At 45.3% G+C, this 21,842-nt stretch overlaps 1 protein-coding gene across 2 annotated transcripts in view; it reads right to left on the reverse strand.

Annotated features, from left to right (window-relative positions):
• Maml3 (mastermind like transcriptional coactivator 3) overlaps positions 1–21,842 on the reverse strand; it is a 416,825-nt gene that overhangs the window by 209,752 nt on the left and 185,231 nt on the right. The gene's annotated exons all lie outside the window — the stretch shown is intronic.

Here is a 21,842-nt window from a genome sequence, read left to right on the forward strand (position 1 = left end):
AGACTACTAAAAAGCCAACATTTGTGGGTGGTGATAAAACGCCGTTTACTCATAGTGGAGATCAGCCCACTACTGATCGCTACCTCTTCGTTCTCTCTTCTTGGGCATCTGATAGAGAGCACTGTCTAAACTGGGAACTGCCCACATTTTATCCATTATCACTCAACAGTTACCAAAACACCCACAGCTTTAGTCAACAAGAAGTTTTAGAACATCGAGGTTAGCACCACGCTATTGCAACACCTTTATTAGTGTAGATGCAACTGTTGATCTCAGGGAACAGCTGAATCTCAAATATACCTGCCGTCCCTACAACCACTGACAGCACATTACTGAGTGCTTCATTTATAGGCAGTGGCTAAACTGCTTGGGGAATCTTCGTCTTTTGAATTCAAGAAGCAACCAAGAGTTGGCTGCTATGTCACAGGCTGTGTTTATGATGTTCTTATTCAGAATCAAAGCAAAATGCAGGCTGGGGACATAACTCAGGTGGGGAGAGTACTGGTCTAGCATGCACCAAAACTGGGGTTCAATCCCCAGCACTGCCTCAACTGACCATGCTGGTTTATACCTGGTACTCAGGAGGTGGAGACAGAAGGAGCCAGAGTGAAATCATTCCCCACTATATAGTGAGTTTGAGACCAACCTGGGATACATGAGATTCTTAGACACACACACACACACACACACACACACACACACACACACACACGAGCAAAGGGCTCTTTGTTTTTCTTTGTACTCAGCCATGCTGGTAGGCAATAGGAAAGACAGATATGTGGGCAAAGGAAAGGTAGTTTTCCCTGTATTCGGATGGATAACTTTGGAGACATAGACCCAGGGGCTGTTGGGAAATCCAGCATGGATGGAGACAGCCTTGCCAGTCAGTGAGCCCAGGCAGGAGCAGGCTGGGTCTGTAAATCCCCTCGCCATCCTTCATACAAATGAGCAAACTTCAAGCCTTATTTTAGACAAAGCGCCGCCCCTCGCTACCCAAAGGCTCTCTCTGGATGACGTTGCCGAAATGGTTCCTACAACAGAATCGCCCGCCCCCCCCGGCAAAATCGGATCACTGAAATCGTCAGCAAAGAAAATGAGATGTAATTGAATTATGCTCTTCAGGATATGAAAGCACCACGTGGAAGATGGAGGCCGGCTGCTCTTTTTGTTCAGGGGAGTCCAAAAGGTCACACCGGAGAACAGGTTTCAATCCACGAAAAGAAAATCTTTGGGACAGCAGAAGTCGTTCCGTGCCAGAATCATTTCCAGGCAGTTGGAGATGAACTTCTACGGTGAACTCACGGATACCCTGAGGAAGGCTGCCTGGCTCTCACTAGTACCAAGACACGATGAGGACGGTAAATACGGCCCTGCCTAGGGACAGCTGAGCAGCTGTGTTCAACAGCCGCTCCCCCAGGAAGGAGCTCCCTAGTTAGTAAGTTACCCTATTAGAAAGCACCCCTGAAAGCTAGGGAAGCAGGGTCAGCAGGTCAGAGGGTAAAGGTCACGTGCTGACACATAGTGATGCGACAGCTAGGAGTAAAGCTATCGATGGCTGAAGATGCTTCTCTGCACTGTTCCCACCCCTGCTGCAAGACACTCATCCCATCCCCCAAGTGGCCACTGGCCCTTCCAGGGCTCCCCGTACCCTCTCATGTTTTGAGACGAGGTTTCTCTATGTAGCCTTAGCTATTAGCTATGAAGGAACTCGCTGTGTACACCAGGCTGGCCTTTGACTTAGAGATCCACCTGCTTCTGTTTCCTGTGTGCCCGGATTAAAGATGTTTGACATCACCTCCTGGCTAGCCTCTCTTTCTTCATATTTTTGTGTGTGTGTGCATGTGCACATGTCCGTGGGGTGCATTTGAACATAGGTGTGCATCCACGCGGAGGCCAGGGGTCAGCCTGCGTACCACCTCAATCACTTCCACTTCTCTGTCTTAATTATTTAGCTTAGAACGTGTTTGTTCATTATCACTGTGTGGTGGTGGTGTGTGCGCACATACATGTGCCATCGTGCATATATAGAATTCAGGGGACCGGGTTCTCTTCTTCCACCTGTCAATAGGATCTGGGGGCTGAACGAGAATAACAGGCTTGCACCGCTACCCCCTGAGCCATCTTATAATCCTACCACAGGGTCCCTCGTTGACTCTAGAGCGCATGCCTGCCAGCCGCAGGGCTCCTCCTGTCTGTGCCTCCTCAGTGCTGGGACCACAGGCTCTAGCCTGGCTATGTGGGTTCTAGAGATCAAACTTAGGTCTGCATCCTCATGTACCAGGGTACTTTACCCACGTTATCACCTTCCAGCCCATATTCCCTCTCTCATGTGTAAGTGTGGAGTGATGTGACATTAAATCTTTGCTTATTAATCACAGTTTAGCCTAAGATTGACTTCTTAGACTGCCACGTTATCAGCTGAATCCACGACGATTGTCTTTGTTTCTGTTCACAAAGTCTACTACTTTCTTGGGGGGCAGGCGGTAGGCAGTGTGAATTGTGACAGCTAAGATGTCATATGGTATCCACAAAAAAAGAGGGAGCAGATATGGAGGCGGGCGAGGAGAAAGGTCTGTTCCATGTTCTTCTTTCTCCTGGGGTGAATGAGGTCCTGGAGGTGTGTTCCCAATTCTTACGAACACTCCCCAGGGTCAACAGGTCACAATTAGGAATCCAGAGGAGCCTGAGACCAAGCTGGAGTCCTAGGCGCCATGCGTTCTTGACATTGTGTAGTGTGTGTGTGTGTGTGTGTGGGGGGGGGTCCTTTCTTGTTGATGTCTGTGTCCTGCTCTCTTGGACATCTTTCTTCTAACTCCATCCACTGAAACTATCACTTTCTTTTCTTCTCAGTCTGTGTGCCTAGGACAGCAAGCGCATATCAAACGCCTTTGTGTCCCTTGTTGTTCTAAATAATCTAACTGGGATTTTACATGTCAGCATGATGTCTGATGCTCCCGAACACGCCCCCGAGCCTCCTCTGTCAGGTCTCTACCACCCAGGATCCTGGACCCTGAGTCAATGAAACACATCTCCCTCCTCCCTCAAAGGAACAGCCGCTTCCTTCAGCCTGTCTCTGCTCACTGTGTCCAACCACCCAGGCGCTCCCGCCAGTCTCTCCCAGCATGCCTGTTGCTGGAATAGCCTTCTTGAGGGGAGACCATTAGAGATAATGTCCTGATTTGCATACAACTTTAAAGAGTCGTTTTTGCCTGCTTTCCTTTGTCTGCATTTATGTGTGAAAGATATCATGTAAATAAAAGATATCCATTCCTCTCTTGGAAGTTTTTTTTTAAAGTGTGTGTGTGTGTAGTGTACAACTTGTAAGAATTGGGTTTTCTACCATGGAGGCCTCAGGGATTGAACTCCGGCTGTCAGACCTGGAAGTAAAAGTGCTCCCATTCTTTCCTCTTGTCAGAGGGTGCTAATTTAGCTTTCTTCTGTTCTCACATTTTGAATGTTTGGTGTATACATTAGTGTTAGTTTCCCACTGGTTTATGAGTTTTTGTTAGCTTGGTGCGCGCATGCACACACACACACACACACATACACACATTTCTCACTAATTTGTACTACTAGAAAATGATGCTATATTATCACATGAAAGAAAAAATGACGGAGTACATTAGGATAAATGACGTCCTATTGACGTCAGGACTAGGCAAGCTAAGGGTAGCTCACTGCTGCCTAGCTAACAGGTACTGGGAGTCAGTTAAGTGCTTAGTAAATAGATAAGGCTTGTTTGTAATTAGCACATTGATTGTTGACTTATAAGGGAGCGCCTCTAAAGCGCTGGAGGGGAGCTGAAAATGGCTTGTCAGGCTTTGTTTCGAAGACACCCCCCCCCCCCGCCCGCCACAGGCCCACAGGCCATTTATTTCAATAAAATTGGCATTGTTTTCTTGCCACGGCCTTTGTCAGACTAGGAAACATTGACCAAAAATTCCAAATTAGTTTGGTTAAATAAGGGTCTTTGTTCCCAGTAAAATGTTACCAAAGACCCCTTTCAAGAAGTCCGCCTGACTGACCAGCCATTGCAAAGATGCAATACTGAGGGACAGAGTCCAGTTTCGCACGGGCCCCCAGCAGTGTTGACCCTACCCCATCCACCACAGCTCCATCTCAAGAGAAACAACCGCGTTTCACCAGCTTTGGGAAAAGGCTTCTTCTCTTTGGGTCAAAGCTGACTGTTTTAGTTACTTAGCTACTTTTCTGTAGTTATAAAGAGGAACCATGACCTATACAACTTATAGAAAAAAGGGTTTATTGGGGTTCACAGTCCCAGAAGGTTGGAGTCCATGCCCACCATGTTGGGAAGCTTGGCAGCAGGCAGCCATGGTACTGGAACATTAGCTGAGAGCTTCCATCCTTCTCCCCAAGGAGGAGGCAGAGAGCGGTAACTGGGAATGGCACCGGATTTTAAACCCTCAAAACCCAGGGACACACCTCCTCCAACAAGGCCACACCTCCTAATCCTTCCCAAACAATCCCACCAATTGAGGACCAAGCATTCAAGTGCAAGAGTGTATGGGAGCTGTTCTCTCTTCAAACCACCTTGCTGACTGAACCAGATGAGGCAACTGATGGAAAGGTCTGTGTTCTCAGTGAGGCAAAAGTGCTGGGGAGAGCAGCGTGGTCCTTCAGCTTCTGAGATGCACTGGAGACAGAGAATCAGATGCAAGTAGCGCTGAGAGCAGAGCTCACAGGTCACTGAAGAGCCAAGGGAAGGATGGGGGAGTCCCAAGGGCCACTTGTAGACCTTGGTGTAAGGAAACAAGGGGGAGGGGACGACAGAGGGAGACCCCAGTGGATGGAGACACAATAGGAGAGAGGAGGGTGCATTTGATCCTAGACACTCCCTTTTGGCTTTCTCTACTCTGGCTCAGCCCATAATCCTTCAGCGGGAACCCCTCTGTCCTTTGAGCTGAGCTGAGCTGAGCTGAGCTGAACATGTCCTTGCTGCTTCTTGGAAACCTGCTGATGCACCCAAACTATTCTAAAAAGAGTACAGGGCAAGCCTGGAGGATTGTACAAGTGGCAGGATGGAAACCTGCCTTCTGAGACAGGCAAATCTCCTTAAATGTTTCTTCTATGCTTTGATTGAGACAGAACACAAAAGTCCCCAGCCCCCCAGCCCCTACATCCTCAGTGTGAAGAAAGCAGTCAGTTATGGGACATCTTGACCCAACACCAGTGACAGGACAAGACGCATCACACTCCTATAACATTCTCTGTCAGGACAGCTCACCTTACCGCGTATTTGTGTAATCCAATTGGTCAGTCAGACTTCAAGTCTAATGAACAATTGCGGTCACAGATGGTGCTTGGCCAGCAGGGCCTTTTCCACTTCCTGAGGTCAGCCTAGAGCTGTGTCTGCAAACAGGATCAGCAGGGAGAAGGAAACCCGAGGAGGGCGCACTCATGTGTGAACAAGTGTGCAGTGAGTGTGTGAACACGGACATGCTAGTGTGCATGTGCAAACGCATGTGAACACATAAGCCTGAGTGTGTGTGAAAAAACTGTGTGTCAATGGTTAGCTGTGTGTGCAGATGTATTAGTACATCTGAACTCATCGTGTTCGAATCGTGTACTGGACAAATATGTATGTGACTTTTATATGCTAATGTATGCCTGGCTGTACACTCACGAGTGTATCAGAAGGTATGTGACTGTGTGTGCGTCTGTGTGGATTGAGTGTATCTGAGTACAGTGAGTATATATGAATATGTATTGAGTGGGTGAATATATACGGTTAAGTGTATGAATTTATGTGACTATATTTGAGAGGGTGAACGTGTGTGTGTGGGATTGTGTGTGTTGAGGGGACGGGACAAGAGCAAATTGAAAAGCAGAGCCTGGGTATTGTAGGGCTGGAGATCCAGGCTCCTGTGAGAGCAAGCCCTTTTCTGACTGTTCCAGAGATGTAGCTCCCCATCAGAAGGCAGAGAAGCTAGCAGCTATGGCCTCCATCCTTCACCCAAAAGGAGGGCCACAAGTCCACCCTCAAACACCTATATTTTCTACACCACCACTAGTCAAAACGAAGGCACCCCTCACTTGAAAGCACGCCCTGCTAGGAGACCTCGGTTTCCACAGGGAAAGACTCTCAGGGATCGGAAGGCCAAAGCAGGGCATTTCTGCTAAATGTCAGGGAAAATACGCTGGGCCACGGCTGCTGTTTTCCAAACCTGTTTGCTCCCCCTCCTCTCCGCACCGACCCAGAAAGCACGACTCTCTGTCTGCAGCGAAAATAAAGCCTAAGGCACATAGTAATTTTCTGCTTGTTGAATCTTGTGCCTGGTTTGTTTCAATAAAGCCAGGTTTCTGCGGCATCACCTGACCAATCTATCGAGCCGGCACTTCCAAGAGAGTGGAGCCGCATGGAACACAAGATCGCCACTTCGTCAGCGACTCAGTGTCACGGGCGACACACTGCTGTTGGCGTCCACTCAATTAGAAGGCATTAATCATTTCTTTACCGCTCTCCTCGGGAGCTGCCGCCCCCTCCCTCAGCGAGACACTGCATTCGCCGACTCCTGCAATGCAACCATCCACAGGGCAACCACAAAACCACATCTTTTTATTTATTTGTTTTTTTTTCTCGAACTGATATTCTATTAATCCTTACGAGTTTATTAGTTCTGACTCATAACAGTCCATCAGCTCTAAGTGCAATAAATGATGCTTAGAAATTAATACCCGCGTCTCAGCAAAGGAGGTTTTTTTTTACATATTAAATTATCCTTAAGGTTATAAATAAATAACACGTGAAATAGATTTAAGCAATAAACATACATTTGGCAAACAGTCTTCAGTAAGTTTAATATTCTTCAAGCTAGAGCTATTTCGGCAATATCTTGTTAATAGGCTCTCCTCTCCCCGTCTTGCTTTTCCTCCCTGGTAAAATCATAAATCCATCATATCAAATATTGGAGCTCTTCCTTTCTCAGAAAAAAAAAATAGGGCTTCTTGTGATGCTTCTGCTCAATGCTTCATCTTCCCCACACTGTGTTTTATTTATTTCTTTCTGATTTTTGTTCTTGTTGAGTGACTTTGGGCTTTTGTTCTTAATTTAAATTTAAAATATTTTTAGTTTTATACTTCCAATTACTTAGTGTTTTCTCGCCTTCTTCAAGTACGTTTGACAAATAAAACTGCACGTGTATTCAAGGTGTGAAGCATGATGTTTGATACATGTATATTTTCCTAAATGATTATCACAGTCAAGCTACTAAGCATACCGACGACTTCACACGCTTGCCCCTTTGTGCCTGTGGTGAAAACCCTGGAGGTCTGTCTACTCTCTTGGCTCTGGAGAGCCAGCTCAGAGCTAAGTGTTCTGCTCTTCCAGGAACCTGAGTTTGCTTCCCTGCACCCACTATGGTTGCCTCACAACTTCCTAGGGCTCTGACCCTCTAGCCTCTGAGGGCACCCACACCCAAGTACAGACACACACGAGCGCGCACACACACACACATCATGCCTGTGCACAGACACACACACGAGAGAGAGAGAGAGAGAGAGAGAGAGAGAGAGAGAGAGAGACATATAGACAGACATACAGACAGACAGAAAGGCAGGGAAACAGAGAGTCTACAAATTAATGATAAATCTTCAAAAAATCCACTCTCGAGGCAATTTTCAAGTATATAGTAAGTATTATTGACTATACTTACCATGCTATATGTTAGATTTCAGAATTTACTTATCCTGTAAGTTGAAACTTTATACTCTTCCATTAACACCTCTCTATTTTCCCAGCATCAGCTTCTGGAAATGACTATTCTACTGTCTGCCCCTGGAAGCGCGTATTTTTAGATTCCCTGTGCAAGTGAGATCAGGAAGTGTCTGTCTTTCTGTGTCTAGTTTATTTTGCTCACATCACTGTCCTCTGGCTTTGTCTGTGTTGTTGCAAATGAATTAATTGTGTGTGTGTGTGTGTGTGTGTGTGTGTGTGCGCGTGCGCGCGCGCGCACACATGCGCACGCAGGTGTATGGGCATGGGCACATGCTACATAACTTTGTAGACAATTAGACTGATTCCATTTCTTGACTGTTGTGAGCAAGGCTGCAATGAACACAGAGGGACAGACATGTCTTTGAGATACAGACTTTGTGTCCTTTGGGATATACACCCCAAAGTAGGATGGCTGAGTTGTGTCAAAGCTGTTATCCATAATGGCTGTACTAATGTACACTCCCATCAATGTCACTTTAAAAAAAATCTAATTTTGAAAGTTTTCTGAGATATCTTTGTTTCCACCTCCTCTTCTTTCTCTCCTTATCTATCAATGAAACCACTTCACCGGCTTTTAAAAAGGCACTTCTCAAGGGGGTCTTATTTAAATCTTGAGTTCAGAAGTTTTTAAAATACTAAAAACATTAGAAAATTGTATTGCGTGTGGGAGCCCAGAGGCTGGTTCGGGAGCCAGGAAGCTTGTTTGTTTGTTTGTTTGTTTGTTTGTTTTGTTGTATTATGAAAGGAGGGAGAGAGCAGTTTCTACCAGATATCAAGGAACTGTATCACAATTTTACCCAAAATAAATCAGGAAAAAAACCTGTTTATTATGCTTTTGTTTTTCCGATGAGAACAAGAAAGGCAGAGTGTACAGTCTCGTTTGTTAAGCTATATTTCCTATTAAATAAATTCTCTAAAAGATAGACTCAAAAGTTTATGGTGAGATTCTTTTTTTCAGTACTGAATTAAATCTGTGTAATTTCATCAAATTTAGCCCTCATGAAAATGCAATTATCGCACCCTTGTTTCATTAAACTAAAAACTTTATTCATTATTAACCTCACTCATAGACTTAATGTACAATAAGGAAACACCACAAGATTCATGTCAGTGGCAATTTAAAGTGAATTGGGGGTTAACGATGAAGGTCTGATCTACTCTAGTCTGATATAAATAAATAACACACAGGCAATAGACGTAAGTGATAAACATATACTCAGGTCATGAGATCCATCAAGGGGGCATTTCTATTACTTACCATCACAGACAACCAAAGCTGGGACTCAGGTTTTCACCTACCCCCCCCCCCCTTGTCTCTGGTCCCAGCTTAATGTTTCTGTGCACAGGCGTGCTTTCCACTAACTGCAGAGAGCTGGATCCATGAATTACAGCACCACTGCCTGTCTGCACACTAACTTACAAACGGCACAAGTCACACAGACCCAGATGCACAGCTGTCCGATCCCTGTCCCTGCTGCTGATGGGGCTGGAGAGATGAATACTGGTTTAGGATACTGCGAACCAAGAGCCCCGTGTTTCTCCTAGTGGCAACATGCATGTGCTCACATCCCTACCACATCTGGTAACAATAGGGCTAGGTGTAGCCACAGCACCAAAGGATCTCCAAATACAATGATACGCCCTGAAGAGATGACAATGAACATTTAGAGACACTCTTAGTTTCAGGGCAGGGAACTGGAAAGGAACTGCAGGTCTGGGGCCTCAATAGGAAGAAATTGTCTTACCAGCCGGGCGGTGGTGGCGCACACCTTTAATCCCAGCACTCGGGAGGCAGAGGCAGGCGGATCTCTGTGAGTTTGAGGCCAGCCTGGTCTACAAGAGCTAGTTCCAGGACAGGCTCCAAAGCTACAGAGAAACCCTGTCTCGAAAAACCAAAAATAAAATATGAAAGAAAGAAAGAAAGCAAGAAAGAAAGAAAGAAATTGTCTCATAAGTGGGATGCATCTAATGGCCATATATACAATATCATTGGACACAGCCATGATGTGATTTTTCTCAGGTCATACAGACTCATACCAAGGTCTACCATGCACTAGAAATGCTTCTGACACTAATTCAAGTCAGGTGATCAGAACAGACTACTCAAACAATCAGGAAATATAATGGCATTCTAATCCACGCATCCATATTGGGCTAGCTGGGGACATGTGTACACACTTAGATTTCTAACACTCTTGGTAGACAAGGGCAAAGCCTGTCTCCTATACTGAGGGATTTCCAAATACAGAAATTCATATGTATTCACCATAAAATAATGGCTTTTCCTTTTTCCTTAAGAGCTCCCCAAGGGCTTAAGATAAAAATATGAAACAAAAATGAAGCCATAATTTTCCTTAAAAAATTAAGATATATACTATATAGTTTAATGTGAAAATGATAAGACTAAATTTAATGGCCTGTATTATCCACAGTGTCTAGCCAACATAAGAACATGTTGGATGTATAAATCCAATAGATATCATGATCTCTAAGTAACTCACTGGCTTACCAAACTGGGTGGAGTCATCTCACTGGTCTCCTGTTGGTGCCCTGTCTTAGCTGAACAGACACACTTGTTCAAATTTGTTCTTCCCAGGAAATGTCAACAACACAATTATAAATTCCTAGATACAAAGACCCTGATCAACTGAGTAAGTCATCTTACAAGGCTTTCTCTCTGTGTGTGTGTCTATCTGTCTGTCTATGTGTGTATATGTGAGGCTTTTAATAAGTATATATTTAAATGATTTATTTATCATTATGGTGTATATGTGGTGGGCATGGGTGTGTGTGCGCGTGCGTGCATGCGTGTGTGCAATGGAATTCGTGCATGCGTGTGTGCAATGGAATTCATATGGAGGTCAGAAGACAACTTTGTGGAACGCAGGTTGACAGGCTTGTACAGGCGCCTTTACCTGCTAAGCTGTCTTGCTCTGAAATGTGTAGAGACTGGGAAATGGGAGCGCTACCAAGTATTTCTGGAGCGAACGTCATAGTCTGCTAGTGTTCCAACTTCCCAGTCGCTCCACACTGCTCCGCTGCAACAGTTGGGTGGTTGGTAGCATCCTCACGATCCCCTCCCTGCTCTGCTACTCCATGGCTCCTTCTCCCTGTCCTTGCTTCCTTTCACTTGCCTGGAGGAGCTGTGCCACTTGAGTCCCTGCGGCTTCCTTTCTCCGTATTCCACCTTACTGTGCAGTGCCTGGTCATACCTGCAGATTTACTAGCACCCCTCGAGTAAAGAATGGTTAGACGGGGCCCTCTCTCCTTGCCAGCTTCGTGACTTCAAACATGGCACTTGTTCTAAGTACCCTTCCTCGCCTATACAAGGATTACTGATTCAATTCTGGGATGTCTGCAGAGACAGAAGAACTGGCAACTCACCCAGCTCAAAGAAGGCCTTAATAAATTTTATCAGATATGGTTTATTTCAGACCAGGGTGTAAAGGGGTTCCAGTGTTTCTGGAAGCTGTGTTACTTATCTTAGAACCCTTATACATGTTTTCAAAGTTTGGCCTCCTTTTGGGGACCCACTTGCATTTCCCTGGGAACACTAGATTTCTGAACGCCTTCCTGGGTACCCCACTTCTTATCCTCCCTCACAAATACCAGGAGCCCACATCCTCCGCTCTGAGAGCACAATGCAGGTCAGACTCTATCTCACTCTGCATCCATACACAGAGAGGATATGGGAGATGCCGCTGCCAGTACTGACTTGTGCCAAGGGTATGATGACACACACCTGCAACTCCTGCCCTTGGAAGGCCAAGACAGATGGGTTTGGAGTTCAAGGCCTGCCTGAGCCACACAGGGAGTCCCTATCTTTAGCAAAAAAAAAGAAAAAAAAAAAGGAAGGAAAAACAAAATATTTATATTACTTAGGAATCGGCTCAATTCCTGGATTTTGTTATTAATGACATTGTTCTGCAATCTATGTTAAATATAGATCATGGGCGATGCTGACGAATGGGCTGGATCTCACATTTGGGCTGGTTCATTTGGAGCTCACGCCATTATAAATTACAACGTTCTCCACCCCTACTATGTAGATTTGGTTTAGGATTTCATTATGATGACTGATACTCTCTTAGTTTTCATAAAAAACATGCTGGCTTTTTAATTTTGCTTTCTATTTCTAGGTTAGCTGTACATTATTGACAACTTATGCCGTCCAGATTATGGGATTTGGCAATACGTTATATTTAGACCATATCTGAGAATTCTTTTCAGAGTGAAGGATTTTTTCCCCCTAGTCTTAGTTGCTATGTGTGTGTTGGACCTTGATCTTCTCACAGAATTATGAAGAACGTTCAAAACAATCAACTGACCCATGAATGCGTATCGTAATTTTCTGAACAAAGTCATGGACAGGAAGAGGCAGGAGAGACAGGCTGAGTTTAGGTGCAAATCCCCCAATAGCACTTAGTGTGTTTGCTAACCGCTCTCCCCTACTGTTGGGTTGGGACAGAATCTTGCACAGCTGATCCTGGGGCAGCAGCTGATCATCGGAATTGGTTTCTGCTGCTCTCATGGTACTGAAGTTGGTGGTGCCAGGAAAGATTCTGGGAGCAAAGAGGCCAAACTTCACCTCTGTAAACGTGTGTGTATGGGTACAAATGTATGATGTGTGTGTGCGTGTGTGTGTGTGTGTGTGTGCGCGTGTGTGTGTGTGTGTGTGTGTACTGTTAGAGGGGCAGATACTCGCTAAACCCTGCTAGGGGCTGTGAATCTCAGTCCCTAGACCTTTGGGTTGTACTACGTATAACTGAATGAATTACCCAATTCTTCACATTAGAAACCTTTAAAGCCAAAACAATGTAAAGATGTCACTCTATTCATGCTTGGCCAAGCACTATGCGATCTGGAAACCCATAGCCATGCTATGTCCAGGGCCTGCGGCCAAGGCTGCAGAGCACAGGTACGGGGCTCTGCGGTTTCCGATCCTTGCTCTCCCGCTGACATGTCATGGCCTGGACCTTTTCTGAACAACCTGGACATGCCCTGTCCAGAAGAACCAGAGCAGACACCTTATCTGTGCCATCACCCGTGACCATGGTTTAACGTCACTCCTACCCCCACATACCCCATCTTAGGGTTTTAGTTAAACTGCTCACCAGAAAGATGGTTTGAAGCAATTCTCAATAGATATAATTTCATTTATTGGTTTTTCTTACCAAAGAACATCATCATTGTTTAAACCTCCGCTATCAATTGCAGAAAGCTAAGGTTTCTAGTTTTCCATGTAAAGAAACTGTTTGTTAAAGGCATGAACTACACAGAAACAGGCAACGCCAGGAAACAAAGCTATCATTTGGTCATTTTAATCTCCGAAGTTAAATAAAGCAGATAAGGGTGAAATTGCAAAGAGATAAAAGATTTTTAGCTGGCTGGGTTAATCTTTTTAGCTGGCTGGGTCAGTTTTTTTTTGGGGGGGAGAGGGAAGATTGTTTGTTTGTTTGGGGCTGTGCTCAAAAAGAATCACTGAAACTCAAAACAAGATATATCTTTGCAAAAGTAAATGTCTGCATATACTTATGTGCATTCAGACCTTTTTCTGTGATAACATAAGACAAATACACACTTCTTAGCAAATGTATATAAATCTTATTTCTAGATGAGAAATATGAACTGAAAAAAATGCAAAAGAATTTCTCACCACAGATTTAAAAAAAAACAAAAGAAAAACCCTCCCAGACTCAGAAGCACTATGGTTGTTTTGAAGAGTGTCTCTTCCCTGATCATCTAATTTCACAAGGCCCAGAGCTGCTGCTTTTGTAGAGAGAAGGATGTGGGCTCCTGGTATTTGTGAGGGAGGATAAGTAGCGGGGTACCCAGGAAAGCATTACACACGGGTGTGAAAGAAGGGACTTCGGGAGACAAGCAAGCATGGCAGGAAGGAATCAAGAGAGCCATTCTTCTGGGCAAAGGCTGGAAAAGGAGAAGAAGGTTGGGGCTTTGGGAGTAGAGAGAAGGGAAGCTGTAATCCGAGCCCTGGGGAGGCAGGCAGCCAGGGGAGGCAGGCCCAGTGAGGCTGCGGGAGGATTAAGGCGATAAGCCTGTGGTAGCATTCCTGGAATTCTGGGTGGAGACCAGCTCTGGTTGAGAGGGACTGATGCCTGAGCAGGATCATTCTGGAGAAAACCGAAATGGAAAGAACACGGGTGGATTTTGCTTTGAAAAGATTTCTTTGTATTTTGTGGGCATAGGTATTTTGTCTGCTTGTGTAGCTGTCTGCGATGTGCCTGCCAGATACCCAAGGAGGCCAGAGAGGGCGTCAGGTCCTCTGGAACTAGAGTTAGGAAGACTGTGAGCTGCCACGTGGGTGCTGGGAATCGAACTTGGGTCCTCAGGAAGGACAGTCAGTGTTCTTAACTGCAGAGCCATCTCTCCAGCCCAAGAGTTTAATTCCTTACCTGGATCTCTCAACTTGGATTCAACAACTATGCACAATGAAGACACTCTTTTGTTTGTGCAGGTTTTGTTTGGGACAGTCTCAATCTTTTGATCATCCATTGCAGAAAACATGGGATGAGACTTGGTAATAGAAGGTGCGGTTGTAGGTAGAGAGTCATTTTTCAAAGGATGTTTCCACTTTGCCTAGCGTTCAGTCCCCAGCACGTGCAAAGGACGGAAACAGAGTCTAGGAGGCTGTGCCTTGGGGTCTTCCTGTTCTCCCAGTCGCCTGGTGTGTGCATGCCAATGAACCCAGATTCAGGTGGGTTCTCTTTGTTTTGTTCTTTTAAGGCAGGGTCTCTCATTGACTGGAACTCACTTATTTGACTTTTGGTCAGGTAAACCCCAGAGGTCCCTGCCTCTGCATCCTGGGACTAAGGAAGGCCAATTTGTTTGCTTTTGAACTGCGGATTCTGGGAGTTGAATTTAGTTCTGCTTGCAAGTGTTTTTGCCAACTGGTCTCTCTCTCTAGCCCTAAGACTCACTCTTTACCTGCAAGGTTAAGATGCTAGGGGCTGCTGACTGCTGGGTGCTAATTCATCTCTTTAAATAGAGGCGCATTCATCATTAACACTAGAACCAAAGGACAGCCAAGGCAGTATACCCCACAGCATCCTGTCCTCTTGTACACATAACTTAGCCAAACTTTGTAATTGCACAAAGATACTTAAATGCCAACAAACCCCCACACTAATTTTCAGCTAAGATCATAAACGTCACAGGTTTTAAACAGCCCCTCACAGGACAGATATTTGATAAACATTTGCCCGGTGCAGACTTTCCCACAATTGATAAAAGAAGTGATTGAGTCTTCAACTCTCCCACATTCTGACTTCACCAGCACAGGTTCCTCTTCCTGTCTAAGATGTCACAGGAAACCACGCATCCACCCAGGAGTGTTAGTCACTAAATGAAGCAAATGAGAAAGGACAGAGGGTGCCGCAGGGGAGTAACCAGCCTTCGAAAGGCGCCAGTGCACGGTTCCTTACAGATGGGTGTGCAGCTCGCGGCCCCGGCCCTGATTAGCTATATCCCCTTTTAGTACTAGGTATCTTAGGAAGATGTTGAGTTTCTCCACAAGGCATGATGGGAGAGTCAGAATGGAAAACACTAACACACCTTATAAACACTCTTCCCCCCAAAACATGAGCTCGGAAACAGTTTCATCTTTCCTTATGTTGTCTTGATGTCTTTGGAGTTACCCAGTCAAGGTAACTCCACACAATACTGAAAACTTCAGGTGGGTTGTGGTAAACATCTTACAGGCAGAAGCTGAAGATAGGTAACATATGTGTATGTGTATGTATATGTGTATGTATATATCATATCTTCATAATAAAAGTTGTTTTTGAAAGCAAAGGGTTTGCTAATTATCTCAACACATCACCCAGGCTGATTCTTTCAGACTCAGGGAATGTGGGCTTTAGCAAATTTTCCTGGCTGATATGAAAAACTCAAGGCCAGAAGCAAATACTTTTCAGTCTGTGTAATAACCCCGACAATGCGAGCCATCTCAATGCAGTAATTTTTCAGACGCTAAACACACAGGCATGTGTCAGTACAAAAAAAGCAGCTCCTGAAGACTCAAGCCATAACGATCCCACACACACATGGCTGCTGGCTCTGGGGCTATCACGATGAATCATTACTTTTCCTCTCTATCTGGTGTGTGTACAGGGTATGCACACGTGTGTGCAGGCATGTGTGCCCAAGCATATGTGGGGAGGTCAGAAGAAAACATCCTGCTCCTACATTCTCCATCAAATTCCCTTGAGCCATGGTCTCTCACTGAACTTGGGGCGAAGCCCGTGGCTAGCAATCCTTTCATCCTTCCATCCCTCACCCCCACCACCAAACGCATGCCATGCCCAGCTCTTTCCACAGGTTCTGAGGATTTGAACTTGGGTCTTCATGCTTGCTCAGCAAGAGCTCTTACCTACTGAGCCATCTCCCCCGGTCCGTAACTACTGATGTTTTAAAAATATCAGTTTTCATTCTGGGCACAAAATATTTCTAAAAGGAGAACTATTGCATTATTTAAGTAAAATCAAAATGAAAGCCCTAGACATCCTAGATAGCATTCCCATTTTTATAAGTAAATACATATTATGAGGTGGTCAGAAGAGTTAAAATAGTGAGTGAATTCCTCCTCCTGGGCTCAGGAAGGGATCAGCTCAGTTAGTTAGGGCCAAATACTTATACATTCTCACAAACTTTGTCTCTGTCTCTGTCTCTGTCTCTCTCTCTCTCTCTCACACACTCACACACACACACACACACACACACACACACAAACACTTTACAAAAGAAAAATTTAAACATGTTATATATAATTCAGCTCATTTCCTGAGGGTAAAGCTCAAAGTTTTATTCTAAATATAGAGGAAGCCTCTGTTACATACAACCTCTTGCAGTGTTTTGTTTCTAACGTTAGTCATGAATATGGCTGTGGCTCTTTTTACATAAAAACACATGCACAGTAAGCAGGAAATGGGATGGACACACACACAGCCCTTGGAATAGAGATTTTCTTAAAATCTTGGGTCCATTTGATGACTGTCTTGGTGTCCGGACCTCTAAACTGGCTTTGTTTGAATGGCCTGTGTCTTATTGCTTCCTAGGTCGTGCAGTGCAGTTTGCTACACAGCCCACTTCCAAGACTTCCACATTCTATCAGGGTGCCCCCTCTCTCCAGTGACGATGCTTGTCCGTGGAGGACAAGCTAGACACACGGAGATGTCCTGCTCTGTGCGGTACTGAGGTATTGTGACGAAAATGACAAATTCCCAACATGGTGGCTCAGACTCAGTGTCATTTACTAGCGAAATAGCTGAATTCTCATCTTGCCAACCACCTAGAAGTCTCTAAGTAGGAAGTAGGGCTAATTTTAATATAGAAGGCTAAAAGGCAGTTCTTAGAAAGTAGCTTAAAATGTTTGGCATTTCATATTCCTGCATTTGAGTCCCCCTGGCTCTACGTAGAAAAATTCAATCTAGGCTTTAGTTCCCTCAAATACAGAATTGTAACTATGCTACATTTCATTTGAATTATTTTGTGGATTACAGGTGATTATGCATATATATATACATATATACATACATATACACACATCTTATAGTGCCTAGCATGTAGAAAAACCCAAAGATAACTAGTAATATTTTAGGGATAGGACTTTTATAACAATAAAGTCTACTAGAAAATCCCACAATAATTTAGAAGACCATTAGATGTGCAGGAGGCAAACACTCCTGGCAGCCTTTCTCCTCCAGCCCATGTCCTCCACTTGACCAGTGAGAACAACGGATGGGCCTGAGGAGGAAATGTTTCGGCTTTCAATTAACTGCTTGGAAAAGCACTAAAAACTGTATTTAATGCTCTCAGGCAATTAGACCATGACCATTGCCACATCTGCTATTTGCTCATCAGGAAGCTGCTTCCAAGACATTTAACATTCATAGGTATATTAGCTCATTATTAATACCCTAGAAACTCCCCATGGCACGGTTAAGTACCATGCAGGATTTGGTATATAAGAAGGCTCCATCCTGGCTCCCATTCATCTAAGAGGATTATGAATGGAGCCTCCCCAAAGACAATGTTACAAAGTGATCTTAAACATGTACGGAATTACAGCAAAGCTCTGAGGTATAAAAGTATTTCCAGAAACTTCTTTTCTACCATCACAACTCTCTGCCCAGATTTTATTCCACTTTCATAGAAAATGCTTACATGGGGCTGTGTAGACATATTGGTGCAAGTGATCCTCACAAGGTCCTGCAAGGGAGAGCCATGCCTGTCATCCTCATTGTGAGGAAACTGAGGCACTGGATACATAAACAACACGATAGCGGTGTCAGAGCTGGAACTTGAAGTCAGGGCTCCCTCTTTGCCACTCTGCAAACTCTGGAGTATGGATTGAAATCCATTCCTCTCAGCCCTTATCAGAGAGGGTGCCATTATCAGATTGAGCTCCTACTGTTTCAGGGCTCAGTACTGGCCCCTGTACTTGTCTTCTGACAGCAAGGTTAAAAAACAAACAAAAAACCAAAACATTTTCAATGAATGCCCATTATGTCAGAGATGATGCCACACTCAATGTATCACAAAAAACCCTCCAGCCTGTCCCTGAGACAGACTGGTCCATAACACAGCTTTTATACTGAAGACATTTCCAACATGTGACCTACAGGAATTTGACTAAAATGTTCCACTTTCAATTTACAAATATAAATAAAAATTATCAAACTATATAGTCTAAAATTATCAGTTCAAAGTCACCCTGAGTACTGACTGAGGGAGAGACTCTCCCGAATTCTCCACAGAGGGCTCATTTTCTATATCAGCCTGCCAGTCTTTAGAGCCCAGTGGTTGGGGCAAATGCTATTTTTGTCTTGGCATGGTGCACTTGGCTATACGCCTAACAGCTGGGAGACTAACTAAGGGAGTATAGCAAGTTTGAGGCCAGCCTGAGTTAAGTCTGAAAACCTATTTCCAAAAGCAAAAACCAAACAAATGGAGAGAAAAGAACATCCAAAAATTAAAATCCTAATTCTCAACCAAAGCAGGGAAAAAAATCCCCTACTTCAGGTGTTATGAAAGTTACTTTTTTAGACAAGATCAGCACTGACATCAGCATCTGGCGTGCCCACTCTTTCGGCATCACAATACAACCATTTCATCTGCAAAGTCCCGACTTGCAGACTTTCCTTTTAGTAAGTATACGACTCTGTGTGAGGTGGTATCTGCAGTCATTTTTGGCCCTGTACAGCCTGAGGTGAGAGTTGGAGCAGAAAGGCAATGATTTTCCACAATGTGAGTAGGTCTCACCCAAGGAACGGAAGGCGTTTGGAGCGAAGATTGATATTTGCAAAAGAAGTAATATTTTTGCCTTAAGCCGGTATCACAGAAAAACCTCATATGCTTCCAGCCCAAGACTTGGGAGTCAAGACTATAACATCCATGCTTATCAGAACTGCCCACCAGTCTGCTCTACAGGCTTTGAACTTAGTCCATCCCCACACTCCCATTAATGAACCAATTCCTTTTAAAAATATGTCTCATCCGGCCCTACCCTCCATCTTTCCCCAACACATACTAAGTAGGCAGACTCCAAAGAGCAGGAATAGAACAACCTAATGCTCTTTAAAACCTTTACCGTAACCTAGTCTGTAAGGCCACCAGTGGGACCGTTTTACTCTCAGGTCTTCGGGCACTCTTTATTTATTAAAAGACAATTGAAATGCCACTACAGAGCCCTACTTTAAACCTTTTTAAATTTGTTTTTATTTCACGGGCATGGGTAATTCACCTGCCACGTAGTTATATCACCTGAGTGCAGTACCAAGGAGGCCGGAAGAGGGAGTCAGACTCCTGGAACGGAAGTGATAGACAGCTGTGAGCGAACCTGTGGGAGCTGGGACTTGAAGCTGGGTCCTCTGCAGGATCAGCCAGTGTCCTCAACTGCTGAGTGTTGTCTCCAGCTCCCAGCTCCGCTTTCTGCAGGGGCTTACAGGTGTTTGAACAGAGAGGCTATGGGGTTTATCATCTTCTAGTTAGCAGGACTGAGACAAATCAGCTGTGAGAAAGAGAGAGAAGGAGAGAGAGAGAGAGAGAGAGAGAGAGAGAGAGAGAGAGAGAGAGAGAGAGACTATTGGTTCTGTTCTCTGGAGGACTATCAGGACCCCAGCATCTCTCTGTCACTGTCTCATGCTGGTGACAGAAGCAGGGGCATACAGATCCCATCTGTATCACAATTTCTCAGTTGTTCCCATGGGGGAAGATGGAGAGGCCACTTCCCGTGATAGTAAACCTTTGTGCTCACTAGAACTATCTGATATTCTCTACCCACTCCCAGGGCGCATGGTAATAGATCTGGATCCACATGCTCTCTGGGAATGACTGTGGTTTGATGGCTACAAAGACACACATCCTGGTTTGTGGATGGACCCCAACAGGGCCCCTGGGACCCACAGCTGCCTTGTTCAACAGTGTTTAGCCCAGTCCTGTTCTGCTTACATCGTGGTCTTCTGTGTTTTCTGGGACAGCCAGAAGGACACGAAGGGGCAGTTCAGCTGACAGGTGGCATTTTGATAACCTTTCCCTTCCAGTAAAAAGAGAACTATGTTGCTTCCTTGATGGCTCCTGTCTTCTGTCTGCATACAAGTTTGGTTGTTACAGTCTCATTTTCCTTGCAGGAGAGGGTCACAGTTCCCAGGGATAAGCCCCAGTAGGGGAGTACTTTTTTTCCTTAAGAAAAGATCTGGACCAAACCTCCTTCTTTCCTTCCCTGCTATGCTAACCTTACGTGCAAGTCTACTGCTTTGGAAAGGGTCAGGCTGGGAGGCTGGAGGCCAGGGATAGGTCACAGCAGCAGACTCCTCCACGGCCCAGAGCTCTTTTCCTCGTGGCTTCCTCAGTAGCCGGCTGGCGGCCTTCAGTGTTTACCATCCACAGTTCTGAATGTGCCAACACAGAGAAGAGCAGCCACAGCAAGCATAGGAGCAGCGAGGACGAGAAAACAAATGTAGAAATGCTGGGGGTGGGTGTGTGCCCGCGCGTGCGCCCACGCGCGCAAGAATGAGCATGCGTGCCTCCATCCTTTCCTCTGCCCTGATGTCCCCAGGAAGGCAGCAGTTTGGTCAGCTGGGGCCACAGGACAAGGAATTCGCTTCTTCCCCCCCCCCCCCCCCCGCTCCTTCCCTGCTATGGAGCCACTCCAGCCCCAAGTTTCTATTTCAGGTGCTGACGTAGGCAGAGTTGTGGAGGAGGGAGCCGTTCCCTCCTAGACTTTAGGTTTCCCTCCCAGCTGCTCCAGCATTTGTGGGGGAGGAAAGGCTATGGCTGCCACGATTCTTGCAGCTTGATGAATACCTCCCTGGTCAGTGTTTACCTTAACAAGAGTTCTTTTATTGCTGATTTGTGGTTGTTCATCCTCCCCCCCCCCCATCAAACTCCCCCACCCTCCGCCTTTGGTTCAGTCGAGAGGAAAGTTTTGTAAGTAAAAAGGTTACCAGGGGCCCAGCGATGCTGGCGCACGCCTTTAATCCCAGCACTCGGGAGGCAGAGGCAGGCAGATCTCTGTGAGTTCGAGACCAGCCTGGTCTACAGCGCTAGTTCCAGGACAGACTCCAAAGCCACAAAGAAACCCTGTCTCGAAAAAAAAAAAAAATCAAAAAGGTTGCCAGGGATTTCTGGGTTGCAAAGTCTTCCGTTAAAAGGGGAAGATGAAGGGGGCATTTAACTCAAGCTCGAAGAGGATTATATGGATATGTACTATGACTATAGAGACTGACAGGCAGGCTGGGACGTGCTGGATGTCCGAGTCCCTCTGCTCTGTGTACCTCTGGGTGTAACTGAGGAGACGTCACTTAGTTTGAGGTGGTTCAGGTTGAGTGGGGTTCAGACCACTCAGTAGGCTAGTACCCGAGTGCTTCCCTTAACCCCCCCCCAAAAAAAACAAAAAACAAAAAACAAAAACAAAGCCCTCAGTCATGGTGCTGTGCCTTTGTAACCTCAGACAGGTGAGTAACCGAGGCTAGGCCTTGCCAACAAGCCTAGAGCATCGGTAAGTTTAGGGTCTTTACAGGCCTTTCTGTAAAGAAGGTGGGTGATATCTGATCAATGAAAGCCATGGTTGCTCCGCGTGCATACAATG

The sequence above is a fragment of the Microtus ochrogaster genome, chromosome 1, assembly GCF_000317375.1.
Source record: "Microtus ochrogaster isolate Prairie Vole_2 chromosome 1, MicOch1.0, whole genome shotgun sequence".
Taxonomy (NCBI): Eukaryota; Metazoa; Chordata; class Mammalia; order Rodentia; family Cricetidae; genus Microtus; species Microtus ochrogaster.